The 17,606-nt window shown below is 44.2% G+C and overlaps 1 long non-coding RNA gene across 1 annotated transcript; it reads left to right on the top strand.

Annotated features, from left to right (window-relative positions):
* The first annotated feature begins 11,213 nt into the window (after positions 1-11,213).
* On the top strand, positions 11,214-17,116 carry LOC142784765 (uncharacterized). The gene is made up of 3 exons (XR_012888747.1): positions 11,214-11,301; positions 16,317-16,489; positions 17,037-17,116. It is a non-coding gene; the product is annotated as an uncharacterized LOC142784765 (long non-coding RNA).
* The last annotated feature ends 490 nt before the right edge of the window (positions 17,117-17,606 follow it).

The raw sequence follows: 17,606 nt of genomic DNA, 5'->3' as shown, positions 1-17,606 counted from the left end.
CTACACAGACATGGCCACGACTGTACGTGCGCGTGAAACTGCTTTTTCTCGGCGAATGTAGCTAACGCTACCTATAAAATCAGCTATTACAGTCGCGAAAAGGAGTACAAAGTGTCAGCCCAAGTGTTAAGGTAATTTTTTTTGTAAATTTATTGAGCTCTGGTTTACCCACAGTGAAATCAAGAAAGTGCTTTTATCAGTCAATCACACCTCAATAAATGCACACTCAGGTACTTAGACAAGGGTTCGTGTATTGATTCAGTAGCTCTTCTTGAAGTTAGTTAAAAAGTTTATATAAAGCCGCGTAACATATCTCTATATTTTTCATCAATATAGGAGGATGTTTGTTACCTTCCAGCTTAGTAAATAACCTTGTGCAAAATGAACAATGAAGAAATTGAGAGTCCATGTGCGTATAAGGGGAATTTTCCTGCGCATTGTTCCTGGTTTAACCCTGTCTCTTCAGGTGGCTCTTTTATAATGTTTACAGGTTTCAAAGTCTTCAGTTGTTTTCTACAAACGAGCATTACTACACTACTTAAGGCTACAAGTCTTCTTTGCTGCTGCATCTTTAAAGACTACAAGAAGTTAACCGTCGTCCTTTTTATTATTCGCCACACCTACACAGATATATCAGCCGCTGATCTAAAACACAAAGTTGTTTCCGTTGATTCTAATTGCTTGTCCTTCGAAAATGGTGGTAGCTGTAATACCATTTGGTACGATGAAAGTTCAACAGTACCACAATATTAAGAAACAACATATGTACGCATGTTGTGTGTTTTCTACGAAGAACGCGATAAAAATTATTTATCTCACTTCTTGTTACCTGCAGATTGTGCCATATTATATCAACACCTTCTCAATGGAAGTGCCTGGATTTTCTGGCCTATTTCTCGCTGGTATCGTGAGCGCCGCAACGAGGTACCACATATAATGCATGCCGTTCATTCGCAGAAACATGCCCTCTATTGCTAGTGTTATTTTATTCACGCTTCCTGGGATGTCATACATCCTCATTAGTATGCAGACACCCCTCCCCTTCATTCGGTCCTCCTTTTCATTTCACTTATTCTTGTTTTATCCTCCTTACCCCCTTCCCCAGTACAGGGTAGCCAGCTGGTCTGAGAACTGGCTAACCTCCCTGTCCTCCCTCATTTATTCCTCCTCCTCCTCTTCCTTGTTTGGTTTGATGCTGACAGCTGCACGGGAAATCGCAAGCCTGTAACATCCATTAACTGCATGGTACGCTGTTTTACAACATTGGCATCAAACGAAATTTATAAAAAGCTATTAAATATCGCACGTGTACACTAAAGCTGTTTTTCAATCATTCAAGTTTCGAAACTGTATTCGAAATCCCGACAATGTCCACAGCTGAATTTGTAGAAGCCCAGAGATTGTAGCGCTATCTCAGTGCGGAATAGGGAAACACAATATCGCCCTTCCTGCGTGCGCTGGCGTTGTCGTGAGTATTTATTGTTCATGTTACTGTCAATAGATGACAAGGCAATCAGCAAACCCCGTGATTATAGCCAATGGCGAGAAGGTACACATACATACATACATACATACATACATACATACATACATACATACACACATACATACATACATACATACATACATACATACATACATACATACATACATACATACATACATACATACATACATACATACATACATACATACATACATACATACATACATACATACATACATACATACATACATACATACATACATACATACATACATACATACATACATACATACATACATACATACATACATACATACATACATACATATACTGTAAGATGGCGTCGAGTACACTCAAGACTCCTTTATTGACTCGAGTATGTGCCCCACAACCTAAACTTGACTGGTGATGATGGGTATGTACAGATGAAAAGATGGGACGCATAAATAATGCTCACACTTATTTTCCACGCGCACTTGAGTGGCCGGCCCGGCCGAGACGAAGGCGGGAAAGGTACGGCGCACAAAGGGTTTAAGACGTGAAACGTGGACCATCTCGGAGGCACGGTAACGACGGTCCGAGGAACCCTCGACGGAACTGACAAGGTAATTGACAGGAGATGTTCGTTCACAAACAACGTAAGGTCCTAGAAAGCGTTACTGAAACGTTTCACACAATCCGAGTGTGCAAACAGGCGTCCAAAGTAGTACTTCATCTCCAGGACGGATGGTGACGTCTCGACGAAAGCGGTCATAGCATTGCTTGCGGTCTTGTTGACTGGCCTCCGTGTTGAGTTGAGCACGTTGCCGTGCCTCAGCAAGCCTGGAGACGAAATGTTCTGGCGTAGTCGTCGACGTTTTTGTCATAACATTGAAGAAAGAGGCGTCAATGGTGAATGACGGCGCACGACCATGGACGAGAAAGAAAGGTGAATACCCGGTGGTTCGTTGAACAGCAGTGTTGTGTGCAAATGTTACGAACGGCAAGATTTTGTCCCAATTATTGTGGTTCGGTCCTATGTACATGGATATCATGTCGATTAGAGTCCGGTGGAATCGCTCTGTCAGCCTGTCTGCGGGTGGTAAGCGGATGTGGTCTTATGAACTACGCCACAAGTTTTTAGGATTTCGTCGAGAATTGTTGACAGGAAGGCCTTGCCTCGGTCACTCAACAACGCGCGAGGTGCACCATGACGCAATACAATGGCTTCTAAAAAGAAGGCGGCAACGTCTGAGGCAGAGCTAGTACGTAGAGGAGTGGTCTTCGCGTATCGTGTGAGGTGGTCGACGGCTGTGACGATCCAGCGATGGCCCGCTGGCGTTACGGGAAGTGGCCCGACGAGGTCTATTCCGACAACAACAAAAGGTGTGTCGGGACAAGGAATGGGTTGTAATAAGCCAGCAGGAGCATAAGTTGGTCATTTCCGGCGCTGACAAAGTGCGCAAGAAGCGACATAATTAGCCACAAAGGTAGAAAGACCAAACCAGAAGAAACGGCTCCTAACGCGGTTGTAGGTCTTTTGAAATCCTAAGTGTCCAGCTGATGGGTTTTGTCGTGCAATGCTTCGAGAACTTGTTTTCGCAGCGAACGGGGAAGTACTGGCACCCACCGATGCCCATCCGCATTGTAAGTATAGTGCTGCAGGACATTGTTCTCTAGCTTGAACAGCCGTAGCTGACGACGTAGTCTGGCATTAGGTGGAGAAGACGAGCCATTCAAGTATCCGATGATGCGGTTGCAGTAGGGGTCGTCACGTTAGTACGCGGCAAACTGGGCGCTGCTGTTTAAAGGTAGTGACCCAGCAACTGCCAGGGGTGATAACGTGAGTGAAGAGGAAGCCGCTTGATCACCTGAGGGGCATTGAGGATGCGTGGTTGAAATGATAGTGGCAGAGGGCAGCGAGAGAGAGCGTCAGCATCCTGATGCTGTTTGCCCGACCTGTACACAACGTCAAAAGTGTACTCTTGCAAACGCAGTATCCAGCGACCGAGGCGCCCAGACAAATTCTTCAGCGAGGACCACCAGCATAGGGCATGGTGGTGGGTAACCACAGTGAAGTGGCGTCCATACAAATAAAGTCGAAATTTCTGGTTGGCCCAAACGACAGTGAGGCATTCCTGCTCTGTTATCGGGTAGTTCTGATCCGAAGGTGTTAGTGCGCGGCTGGCATACGCAACTACTCTCTCACGTGAAGTTTCGTCGCGCTGGTGGAGGACAGCACCGATTCCGCGGCCTCTAGCACCTGTGTGCAGGAAAGTGGGTACACTCTCATCGAAGTGACGGAGGATGGGGTCTGATGTCAAAGCACGCTTAAGGGCTTGGAAAGCACACTCGCACTCGTCAGTCCATGTGAAATCCGTTCCTGACGTCAGAAGCTTGTGTAACGGCCCCGCAATGGCAGCAAAGTGATGGATGAAGCGGCGGAAGTAAGACGCCAGGCCCACGAAACTTCGCAATTGTTTTTGATTGCGCAGACGTGGAAAACTAATTACGGCAGCAAATTTGTCGGGGTCGGGTCGAACGCCGTCTTTGCTGACAAGGTGACCCAATACTTTGATGCTTGTTTATTTATTTATTTATTTATTTAATACTGTAAGCCTTTCTCAGGCTCATACAGGGTGGGCGAGCAAATATACACAGTCGCGTACAAACCAGGCAATATCGCACATAGCGGAAGAAACAGAATCACAAGATGATGGTGAAAATAAAACTTGTACGATGAAAGCAATTGTACAAAATCATGGACAGGTCACAAAACATCGAGGTATCAGCAGGGGCTACTGTGATCAGTGTGTTCGGAAGCGCTCACAAACATAAAAAAAACAAAAGTTGCTTTTAGTCTTCATAAAACAGGCTTTCTACATTCCGAACAAATGAATCTACAGAGGAAGCGCTCACAAACATAAAAAAAGTTGCTTTTAGTCTTCATAAAACAGGCTTTCTAGATTCTGAACAAATGAATCTACAGAGGAATGATTAACGCATTCACGTGGCAACTTGTGCTGGCGAAGTGGCACTTTTTTGTATTGAGCTGTAGGCCAGCATTCGAAATGCACGTTAGAACTTCGTTCAAACGCTTAAGGTGCCGAGGAAAAGTACAAGAATAAATGACGATGTCGTCTAAATACCATAAACAGGTTTTCCATTTGAGACCACGTAAGACAGTATCTATCATACGCTCGAATGTTGCTGGAGCGTTGCATAAGCCAAAAGGCATGACGTTAAATTCATAAAGCCAGTCAGGCGTCGCAAACGCTGTTTTCTCCTTGTCTGCGTCGCGCATAGGTATTTGCCAATACCCGCATCGGAGGTCGAGGGTGGAGAAATATTCTGCGTTTTGTAGGGAGTCCAGGGCATCATCTATGCGTGGCAACGGATATACGTCTTTTTTTGTGATCTTATTGAGCGCTCTGTAATCAACACAAAAGTGGACAGAGCCATCCTTTTTCCGGACCAACACCACAGGAGACGACCAGGAGCTGGATGAAGGTCGAATAATATCCCGTTTGAGCATGTCAGCGACGTTTTCCTCAATGATTTGCCGTTCCGCCAAAGAGAGACGGTATGGGCGGCAGCGTACAATGGAGCTGCCTTCGGTTTCGATGCTGTGCTCTGCAACGGAGGTGCGGCCCAGAACTTTGCAATGTACATCAAACGAAAGGCTGTGCTTTTGGATAAGGTCTAAGAGGTCTCTCTTTTGCTCGGCAGTGAGGTGAGGACTTATGGTGTCATTTAAGGTAACAGTGGTAGCCTTGATATCAGTAGTAGCAGACACAAAGGCGGTGATTCTGCGTGAAGGGAAACCAGCGAAAAGGGCTCACTGTCAGCGAAGCAGCTCACAGCAGTGCCCTGGGGCAGCATCACTGGCGAAGAAGTTGGATTCAAGGCGGTGACCAATGCTTTACCGTCGTTAAACCGCACAAGGCTGGGTGCTATGGTAAGCCCCACAGGTTTGGAGCGAACTGATGAAGCTATGAACACGTCACCGTTAACTATAGTATCCGAAGCGATCGTTAGAAGTTGTTCATCTCCTGGCGAAACGAAACAATCAGTGGCAGCAACGAAACGGAAGGTGTATGGATCGACATCGGATGAACTCTCAGTAGCTGACATTTGAATGACTCGCTGACGACACGATATGAAAGCTGATGCCGAAGAAAGGAAGTCCCATCTTAAAATTACTATGTGAGTGCACAAAGGAAGTACAAGAAACTGAATGTGGTGAAGGATGCCGTCTATGAATACGCGGACTTTGCAAACACTTGAAAGCTGAATAGGGACTCCACCTGCGCAACGAAGGGGAGGACCATCGTAGGGCGTCCTAACTTTTTCAAGCGGGCACAAAAGTCTGCACGAATTACGGAAAGTGATGCGCTTTTGTCCACCAGTGCCTCTGTCTGTATACCTTCAACATACACCAATAAAACATACGATGGGCGGTCCGGAGGAGTTTGACGCAGTTCGAAAGATGCAGCTTTCCCTCCCGAAGCTGCACTGTTCAGTTTTCCAGTTGGCGGTCGGGAATTGAAGTAGAAGGTCGGAGAAGAGAAGAGGAACGCCGCATCGGTGAAGGTTAGCGACGACGTGAGAACCGGGAACTGCCAAATGGGTCAACGTTCTGCGGAGACGGCGACCGACGTGTGCTGTTCGGACACAGCCGACGATAGGGTGGTCCAGTGGCGTAGAAGTCCCATTCAAGGTTATCGTAGCTTCGTCGTTCGTCTTGCTGACGGCGTCGGCAAAACCTGAAAACATGACCACGGATGCCGCAATAGAAGCAATTAAGTCGGCCGTGAACTGCGCCAGGCGTTGTAAGGCTGGGAAGATGGTCGCGGTGCGAGTGAGTTGAGCAAACCATGCACTTCGGGCGCTGGTAGCTGCATTGTGCTTTGCTGGGGTGTAGGTGTCCTAGCAGCAGCCTGAGCATACGTTGGCATGGCCACAGGATATGAGCTCGGGACAGGTGTGACAGTCATTGAGGCCAGGCTTTGGTGGGGCGTAGGTGTCGTTGCAGCAACGTGAGCATAACTGGGCATGGGATTTGAACTCGGAGCTGGTGTACCAGTCATCAAGGTCAGTTCCTCCCTCACGACGTCGCGTAAACTAGTATCGGGTGGCGTCGTTCGGATATCTAAGTGGCGAGGTGAAGCTTGTGCATGAATTTCCTCGCGGAGGATAGAGCGGATCATTGCACGCAGCTCTGTTGTATCATAACTTGAGCTCAGATCAGACATATCAGGTTGTACCCGAGTGTTCTGAAGCTCCTAAAGGCGCTGACAGGTAGCGACAACATCGGCTACGGTTTGGGGATTTTGCACCACAAGCGCATTAAAAGCGACAGTCGCAATTCCTTTTAGCAGGTGGCGCCACGGTAGTTTTCCACCATATAGTTGTCGATGCGGCGGCAAAAGGCGAGAACATCTTCGATGTAAGAAGTGTAAGACTCGCCAGGGCGTTGAACACGTGCACCAAGCCTCTTTTTGGCGATATCCGAGCGCACTGACGGGTTGGCAAAAATCTGGCGGAGCTGACGTGTAAAGGCGGGCCATGTCGGAAAATCTGTGGCGTGGTTAAAAAACCACGTTTTTGCGACGCCGCTCAAGTAGAATGCAACGTGGGTGAGTTTCGCAGGCTCATCCCAGTTGTTGATAACACTCACGCGGTCATACTCCTCGAGCCAGTCTTCAACGTCTTCACCCGGAAGCCCTGCGAACAGCGGAGGATCCTTTTGAGGGCTCGTGACCAGGTGAGAAGGGTTTCTTGGCGGTGGGAGCGGTGGCGAAGCTGGCACGCTGGACTGGGCGGCTTGCGACATTACCGGACCCAGGTCGTTTAAGCGGCAGCCTAAACGGAGCTCCAGGGGTGTGTTCTAGAAGACGCTGGGGTGTCCGAGAACGCGAGAGGACGCAGGAACCGGGCAGCACTCTCCACCACTTGTAAGATGGCGTCGAGCACACTCAAGACTCTCCTTTATTGACTCGAGTATGTGCCCTACAACCTAAACTTGACTGGTGATGATGAGTATGTACAGATGAAAAGATGGGACGCATAAATAATGCTCACAATACATACATACATACATACATACATACATACATACATACATACATACATACATACATACATACATACATACATACATACATACGTACGTACGTACGTACGTACGTACGTACGTACATACATACATACATACATACATACATACATACATACATACATACATACATACATACATACATACATACATACATACATACATACATACATACATACATACATACATACATACATACATACATACATACATACATACATACATACATACATACATGCATACATACATACATACATACATGGGGAGTTCCGCAAATCATATAATTAAAATAGAAAGCCTGTTCTTAAAGTGTAGCCAGATTGTAATTTATTCCCTTTTCTGGTAGCATGAACAAAGCAAATCTCTTTCAACATATATGTTTCTTTATAAACTTAATATTTCAAAATTTAAAGCTCGCAATTAACCAGACAAAAATGAACACTTTTCTTGGTAGTGCAAATTAGCGCTATGCAATTGTAGCGTTTTAAGTACCCAACATGATTTCATTATGAGGCACAGCTTCTGGGGGTGACCAAGATGTTTGTTGTTACTTAAGCTGACTGTTTTAGAACCGAACAAGACACTTGTGTAAAAAAAATCACACCACAATATTTACGATAGCTTGATATGTTAGGTAAATAAGGCAGGAACGAGCACAAAAGCAACCGGCCTTAACGGCTGCTTAGTCATAGGCAAGCAGTAAACTTGTCACAATAGGTTTACCATAAAACACGCAGTATATTGATAGATATGTGGGGTCTAATGTTCCAAAACCGCCATTTGATTAGGAATGAGGCCGCACTGGAGAGCTGCGGAAATTTCGACCATCCGGTGTTGCTTAACGTGCACCCATATCTGAGCACACGGGCCTACGGAATTTGGCATTCATCAAAACTGCAGCCGCCGCAGCCCGGATTCGATCCCACGACCTGCGGGTTGCCAGCCGAGTACCTCAGCCACAAGACTACTGCGGCGAGTACAACACGCATTCAGCGAAAAACAAGAGAAACTTATGCCAGAAAAATCAAATACAGTTGTAGAAACACCCCTACACGATAGCTTTCCTTGTGTCTCACAAATGTTTTCCACTAACTTCTTCGCATCTCGTTATGACATGTTACGCCCATAATACATTGTACTTTTTGGAAAGATGGTGCACTTAAAATTTTTTTGTCACTGCCTTTTAAATTTTCTTTTTGACCTTCATAAAAGGCAAGGAGCATTGGGCTAATATTGAATACAATGCCCTACAGATTACACTCGTATGAGCTTCCTTTAGTATCCTCGTCAAGCTATCGCAATGTCCACGAACCTTTTTATATCTGGTTGGAATTGGGCCATATTACAGAAAGCGGGTGCAGTGGAAGGCGGGGGAGCTCATGAAACTTAGGGTCGTTTACTCGACCAAATACGCGACTTTCCTTTCTCGCATAGTATTTGTATCGTTGGTCCTGTTTTGAATTTGATAATCAGTAGTGATATGCTCTAGCGGCTGATTTATCGAATTGATTACCGCCATATTAGACACAACATTAGCTTTCGGTGCACGTTACACCTGTAAATTATTTCAGGTTTAATGATAGTGAACGTATTAACAGTTGCCACTTGGCTGAAAACTGTGTTTTTTGCATTTTTCTTTCTGCCTGCTCGCTCCTTCTGAAGCACCGTATCATCAACAATCAACTCTCAAGCTGCTATTCTGTACGTCGACATCATTTCCCATCATTACAAAAGTGCTGAGAATCATGTGCTATGGATTACGCGTGGAACAGGTACGCTAAACAGTTTCAGTCACCAGTTTCACCTCATTCAGTATAATATGGAGAGCAAGACAGCACAGCGTCCTTTAATTGTGCTAGTAGGTGCGTTAACATTGTGGTATACTATACTTCAAAATACGACACAGTGAGCATTCAGCACGCAGCTGAGATACAGTCCTAAAACCTTTATTTTCATCGTGCTGTACATTCCTCTATTTTCCTAGCATGTGCAACAAAATAGTGTTGCGCCGATAAATGCGTAGAAATGACTATATATCCTCCAATTTTTCATGATAATGAAAGGAAAAGACTCGTTTTGCTGGTATAGGTGGTTCTTAAAACACCATACTCGATCAAAGAGGTCAGAAAAAATCAGATAAGCTATTACGTTCTTTAACTGGTATTTTAGAGCATTTGTTAATGCATCGTGATCTGTTGTATTTTATGAGATCATGTGACTTCAGTATTGCACGAATACCAGCCTCTCACCATGAGCCCCTATACATTTCAATTATGTCTATAGAATTTTCGCTAGATATATATCCATCTATTCCGTAATGCCCTCTTCTAATCAGCAACTTTTTTCTAAGCTCGCTTCTCTGTTCAGTACAGAAGGAACATGCCTAAGCACCCCTGAAATGTTCTGTGATTTTTATCAAAAACATTTTTTTTCACACAATACTTTCACATGAAGTGTTCGAAGAAGTGAAACGCTTTTTAAAATGAGTTAACCAGCGGCAAGCATTAAAATACGATCGCCTAATAAGAACTCATCTATATATGACAAAACCTAAAACGGCTACACGGCAAAAAAATGTCACTTCGCTATCTTATTCATGCTTCGTCCATTTCAAATAACAGATCTAACAATTTGAAAATAAATACATTCAGAAAATGCAACCGTTGGGTTTTCAGTACTATAAAGAGGCAAAATACTAAAATTACAACTAGTCGTAACGCAATTCAAAGTGCTTTTTCAATAAAAAAATGATGCATTCTAATATTTTAGTGGAACTTTTAGCGATATATACTCAGTTTACATAAAAGAAAATCAATGTAGAGTGCCAGTAAGTAAACTTTATACTACTATGTTTACTTAAAATTGACGAAGATACGGACTGTTTTATCTTGTCTCAGCTTTAGGTTTGGGCATAGTAATGACACTCTACAGCACGCTGTGCGCACGCATGGGTTCTGTGACGAGGGTAAGTGTATGGATATCTTTACATATAAAAAAGACTACAAAACGTATTTTCTAAGCGCGGTCTTCATAAGAAAGACATCCTATTGTTATGATGATTATGAAACTATATGATCATACTTCTGAACATATCTGAAAACTATTCGATTGAAATATTTTTTCTCAGCTGCATGCCTGTGGGAGTTTGCTTGTGGATGTTTGTCACGTACGCTTAAGAACGTACAGTAGAATCATGAGGAAAGTAGAAGGGGTTGTGAGGCAGAATAACCATCATTACATGAGCGAAGAGAAGAGAGTAGTAGAGAAGAAAAAGCAGGGAGGTTGACTAGTTTAGGACAACCTCTTTGCTGCCCTTCACACCGAACAGGAAGGGGAAAACTGAAAGATGGGCTGAAAAGATATGGAAAGACCGAGCACATACATACATTACAGAGCACATACAGTCACAGTAGCTCACTCTTGGTTGGTACAAGAACGTACCTGCAGGGAATAAGGGGTAGCAGCAAGTTACAACGCGGTTGATACATTAAAGAATTATATCGGCTCTGCTGAAATTTTGCGTATGTTATTTCTCACTTATTTCGGTTGCCTAGTTAATATTAGCAAACAACGTCTCACTGGTGTTCACTTCTTTTATACTGAGCCTATAAATGTTTCGCTCTTGTTTCAGGCGTTCCTGGTGGTTTACAACGGTATCACAGCACCATTTGTGGGATTATGTCTTCTGGCTGTTTTATGTCCATTTGTTTATTCTAAGGTATGTATTGCGGTTTGGTGGTTGTCTCCGTTCATCAGCCAAAACAACTAGAATGAGGCGCCGCCATTGAGCCCATGTTGAGAGAAAGAATGGTGATTCCGCAATGGCTTTAATACTCGACCTAATATTCTAGCTACGACCAGCTAGAATAATACACCCTTGAGACACTAGACAGATATAGTTTACCGTTAGCGCGATAGCGGAGGTTAAGGAAATAGCGTTACCTTGCAGCAAACGTTAGCTGTGCGCAGCGCCTTATAGTTTAGCGGGATAGCGTTTACTTGATTTACGTGCCCCAGCTGGAACGGGGGCACCACCTATTGGATAGTGAGTAAGTTAAAGAACAGCGAAAACGACAAGAAAACGAGAATGTTTGCCTATGCCACCGCGCAAAGCACTGTTACAGTAAGTTCATTTTAGTAACAATAAAAGTGAATAAATATTAACCATGTACCAAACGCGAAAACATTTGTGTTGCTGATTTCTTTACACCGATCTTGAAGTTAGACCTGGAAACGTTTCAAATGGGAAGCTATCTCAAAAGTTACGCCAACTAATCCGTAATGCTCGTTCATCGAAGCTAACTGAAGGCAAGCGAAGCCACTTTAAACAGCTGCTTGTTGCGAACAAAGTGAACCTTTCAACAAGTACGCTATAATAACTTCGAAGCAGGCGTCCGAGCGCGCCACCACGTTGTACGTACACTACGTACACCTGCGCCGCCACGGTAGCGTTAGATATGAAAAATAGCGCGCGTACGGTAAGCGGTACGGGTAACGTACGTACCTACGCACACACACTTCAATCCTGCTATCACGGTACGCCCGCTATCACGGTACGCCCGGTATACTATAACTGTCTAGTGCCTCCATTCTGCCTTACAGTAGCTAAGATGCCTGTGTGTTTGGCGTGCTCGTGAACGCTGCGGTGAAGCTACTCTGAACATCCCAACTGCACGATATTCTAGTTGAACAGATACCGTCCGTGCTTTCCATCCCAAATCACTCCAGCAGAACAAAGGAGCATTCGCTTCCATACGAGGAGCATCTCGACTGTTCCCTATTAGTGTTTGTCTTTCTCAGCCATGACCTAGAAACACGCACTCCAAAAAGGCAAATAAAGCAGATGCAGGAAGCTTTCGGTATTATACCATAGCTCCATTAGCTAAACACTCCACGCATAATGCGAATATTGTAGGCGTAACCACCGCTGACCACAGTTTGCTGTTGAGCCGTTTTTATTCATAATCGTCGATCTTGTCACAAACGAATAGGACTTCGCGCTAGTCAATTAAAGTGCATGTTTCAAGCAGCGACAAAAGAAAAAGAGGGCAGAAGGACTTAACACTTAAGGTCCTCTCTGTAAGTTTCGTTTTAACGGGCCACTCACGACCCCGTGTTTAAAGATGAGGTGATTTCCTTCTCTCCTTCATACACACTATGCATCCTCCTCACCCCTTAGTTCTTGAATGCACGTGAGGAAAAGCGGCACTAAGCGCAAGAGCCTCTCTGGACTTCGCACTTCTTGGCTGCACACTGTTATCGCCGCTTGCGCAGTTGTAAACACGAAAACCGTTTGATCGGTTGATTGTGCCCAACGTCCATTCGATAAAAAGAACGGATGGGCAGCTGCACGGCAAAGCAGTGCAGGAGACAAGCCACACGTGATATTTTGCGTGAATTAAAGAATCGAGAGCATTTACGCTGTAGACGTCACGGGAACTACAGTTTACGTCACAGTAGTGCGCCAAGAAGGACAATAAATATCCGGAAAGAACATTGCACTCTTTTTTGTGTTTTAGGAGCCCGGTGAGTGGCCCTTTAAGTCCGCGTCCTTTAGCACTACTTCGATGATGCAAGCGCTCTATAGTTAAACACTACCAACAATGTTTTGTAGCTTTTCTCGGCTTGAATATTTGTTGGCGGAACTGGAAATCAAGCAAATAAATGCATTCTGTGTTAGTTTTTTCTTACAGGTCACGTATGCATTCACGGTGATGAACGCGTCGTTCTTACTGTGTATGCTGTAATTAAGCGTATTTTTGATGCATAGAAGAGGGAGTACATCGAAACACCCTGATTCGCTCTCACAGGAGAAAAACAGAAATTATGCATATGATGAACATATGAAAAAGATAAAAGATACATATCCACCAACGCCACTTTCGCGACCTCGTGTGACTAATAAATACACCGTTCTTAAAAAAACACGCACACAAAAAGAGTTCGAAGAACTGTCAGAACTTGACAAATGGCACGTGCTGCTAAAAGACAAAGGACGTATGAAAATAACGCACAGCAATCAATACTAGCGTAAACTAACTATCACAGTTGTTATTAAAAGTGAAGCATTTCTTCGCGAACTTCGGTGACATTGCATGTCTATCTATCTATCTATCTATCTATCTATCTATCTATCTGTCTATCTATCCATCTATCTATCTATCTATCTATCTATCTATCTAGCTATCCCCCTACAATATTTTGCTCTCCTGGCCTTTTCGATAATAGTATCGATACCAAAAGTGGTATAGCATACCATGATTGTATGACAAGCATAAGTGATTAGTCATAACGTAAAAATCATTTTTATGTCATAAATGTCCTAATTTACATTTCGTGGTCTTGCTGCTTTTGCGGTGGTTTCGTTCACATGACAAGTTGTAAAACTGGTATGGTATGACCTGAGTGCGTGGTGAACACAAGCGACAGACCCTAACATTAAAATCATGATATGCGTGTCATGTAACTACTTGACTACATACCACACTCACGATGCGCTCACGTCTGTTTAGCTACCTTCGTATATGTCAAATTTGGTATTACGGGACGTAAATGAGTGATGAAGGTATGTGGGCGGTGCAAACATGATCATCATGAACTGCGTGTCATGTAACAACATGACTACATGCCACGCTCGTGATGCGCTCGCGGTGGTTTCATTACTTCACATATACCAGATGTGGTATAACAGGCATGAATGGATGACGAAGGTATATGACTAGTACAAACATGAAAATTGTGACATGCGTGCCATGTAACAGTATCACTACACGCCACACTCATGATGCGCTGGCAGCCGTTTTGCTAGCTTGACATATGCCAAATTTGGTACTACGCCATGTGAATGGATGACGTAGGTATGTACATAGACGTGTGCAAATATGATAATCATGAGATGCGAGTCATGCAAAACATGACTACATGCCACACTCAAGGCGCCAATGCACTTCGACGTGAACATGCGCGCGTGCGCGCCGGCGTCGTTTCGTCGGGTCACACCGGCGATGCCACGCGAGGCACCGATCTGCCTGCCATATATTCACAAGCGAGCGCCGCACTGCGTTGCCTTGATGCTTGCGCGCTTGAGCGTGCCTGACGTCCCTCCGTCACGAAGAGATGCAGACGTGGTGCTGTCTGGGAAACGCCGTCGGCGCGAAATGCAGTATGTTGCGCTTCGTGCCAGTTGCCACCGGGACGCGCTGATGGACGCTGATCATGCCGATCGCGCCTGGCGTCATACTATAGAGTGCTCGGGTTTTGCTAGCGTGGCGTCGCTGCACCCAGCCTGCGCACGCAGCAACGTTACGTTGGAGTGTATTGGGCCCTTTATGATGGGCTCACAGCCGTTTCGCTAGCTTCAGATATACCAAATTTGGTATAGCGGGAAGTGAACAGGCGGTGAAGGTAAATGAAACGTCCAAACGTGATAATCTTGGTATGTGCTTGACGTAAAACATGACTACATGCTGCGCCGATGGCGCGCTCGCGGCTGTCTGACTAGTTCCACACATATCAAATTTGGTATTACATGACGTGAATGGACGACGAATGTAAATGACACGTCCAAGCATGATAATGATCATATGAATGTCATGTAAATCGTGACTCTCCATGCTACACTCATAGCGTGTTGGCTGCTTTTGCTACCTCAACATATACTAAATTTGGTATTACGTGACAAGAATAGACTACCAAGTTAAATGACACGTAAAAACATTATAATTATGGAATCTGTGACATGTTAAACTTGACTACATGCTACGCTTATAGCACGCTCGTGGCCGTCTCGCTAGCTCGATATATACCAATTTTGGTATCAAGTAACGTAATACATGACGAAAGCAAATGAAACATCTGACCACGATAATCATAACACGGAAGTCATGTACGGCATAATTTACTTTCGCCTCGTAACGTTGCGCTAATTTGAAAGCGGCATATCAATCTTCCTGATTGATGCTTCGCATACCATCGATTCCCACTGTACGTGAAAACTGCCATTTCTTTTTAACGTGTGTTTCAGCTGCATGCTGGAAGTGTGTACTCAGCACGAGCAACTTACTCATGCTATGGATTTTCAAGCTTGGAGCTCACTCGTTTCGCATACGCAAGCACTGATGCGAGTGAAGTTGAAGTAGCGCTTGCGCGGCCCATACCTTCAACGCAAACTTTGAGGTGAAACCATTTGAAGTACAAGCCTTCTTCCTCCGCCCTCCTCATGAGCCAATGAGCATGAGTGACCAGTAGGGCAAAGTACACGTCGTACGCGTAAAGCACGTTTCTCATTGTCCTGCGAAAACCGAACATCGTGGCATCCTTTGAACCACGCCCTTCGCGCCATCTGATGGGTGAACACGCTGAAACTCATCCGAGTCCTTCGCACTGCCAGCGGTGAATGAGGTACACTATATAAATATTTTAAAGGTAAAATATGCTGTCTAACGCCGAGCGAAGATTCCATGATCAAATCAAAGGTAGCATGCGTCAGAATTTTGTTATTGAAGATTGTTGAGAGTGACGGAAACAGCTTGCTGAAACTATTCATATAATTGATATCACTACGAATTACTTGGAGAATGCAATTCTTCAATGTTACGTAATAGTAACATATATAAAACAATGCTACCCGTTTTGCTAGATACCATAGCTACATGTTTTATACCAAGTAGTTGACTCATTTTGGATATCTGCTTTTAAGCATTCTGTTTAAGCACCAAAATATATATGGCACAGGGAGCTGGTGTGGCAACACTTTCGATGGTTCTCTACCAACTCTGCCACATCACTACAATTATTCAAAGTGGAAGAAGACCTCCCCGAATGGAAGTGTCTCTTGACAGCTGCCCTGGGAATCAAAGTAGCATTGCTTCTTCAGTAAATACAACGTTCCTCGTCACACCGACTCCGTAAGTTAGACCAAATCTTCCCAATGCATTCACGCTAGAATAGCTTAATCGGATCATTGAGCAAATGCAGTCTTTGTTACCACATGAAATAATGGCTCAATAATACCAATATTTTTTATAATTAAAGCAAGATGCATATATCTTGCCGACCAGTATTGTCGAGACACCAAATAGGTCAATTGAAAATTCTTTCTCTCTGAAAACTGAATGATGTAGTGCGTTTTCAGCTAATATGCTGGAAATTATTATGAGCCCAGAAGGTGGCTGATTGGATTCTCATTGCGCAGTAAGTGCCCTTGACATAATAATACTACATTTTATGCTCCTTCAAATACGGATGTGGTATATATTTGTAAACACCAAAAAAAGCAAATTTTAGAACTACACAGTTTCTTTTAGATGTGAGTTTCGCTTGTACACGATTCTTCGAGATAGAGCTTATTGCCACTATAATTATGCGATCATATCTGCACGTGCACTTGTGGTCCTGTGTGCACGAGCACCTAAGAGTTAGAGCTCGGTCTCTCTTTTTTTTTTCTTTATGCAGCCGTGAAGAACCGTTCATTCCATTCCGTCTGTCTTACCTGTGGGCCAGTTTTTTCACTATATTTGCCACACTAATAATTGGCGTTGCCGTGAGTGCTGCCACAGGTAATAAAAATATTCACATGTAACTATTACCTTTTCTTGTAAGCAACTGGTTGTACTTAAGGGCCGATTCTTGTCACTTCCTAGAACGTAGACCTACATGTACTTCAGGCAGAAAAGCATGACATTCGGCAGGCTTATGCTCAGTAAATTCTGCGCGTTTCTTTGCGACTGGGAAACCGTACCAAGGAGACAATGCAGTGGCGTTACACGATGTTCTTTTACGTATCTGCCAAAGTAGCAATACGTAAAAGACCATGAAAATATTGCTTTATGAGGTTTGATAAAAATCGAAGGCTATAATGAAGTTTTTTGTAAGAAAAAAAGTGCCGCCATATCCACGAAGTGAATGATGATGAGTGGGCGAAGCTCCGGAGGTAAACCTGGTAAACCATGAATCCTCTGTACATTTTGCCCACTCGATTTTATTACATCGCTCCCCCTAGCGTACGTCGCCGCACTAAATCGA

This window comes from Rhipicephalus microplus, unplaced genomic scaffold (genome assembly GCF_043290135.1).
Source record: "Rhipicephalus microplus isolate Deutch F79 unplaced genomic scaffold, USDA_Rmic scaffold_15, whole genome shotgun sequence".
In the NCBI taxonomy this organism is placed as follows: domain Eukaryota; kingdom Metazoa; phylum Arthropoda; class Arachnida; order Ixodida; family Ixodidae; genus Rhipicephalus; species Rhipicephalus microplus.
The sequence above is the reverse complement of the archived record's forward strand: the minus strand, read 5'-3'. Positions and strand labels throughout refer to the sequence as shown.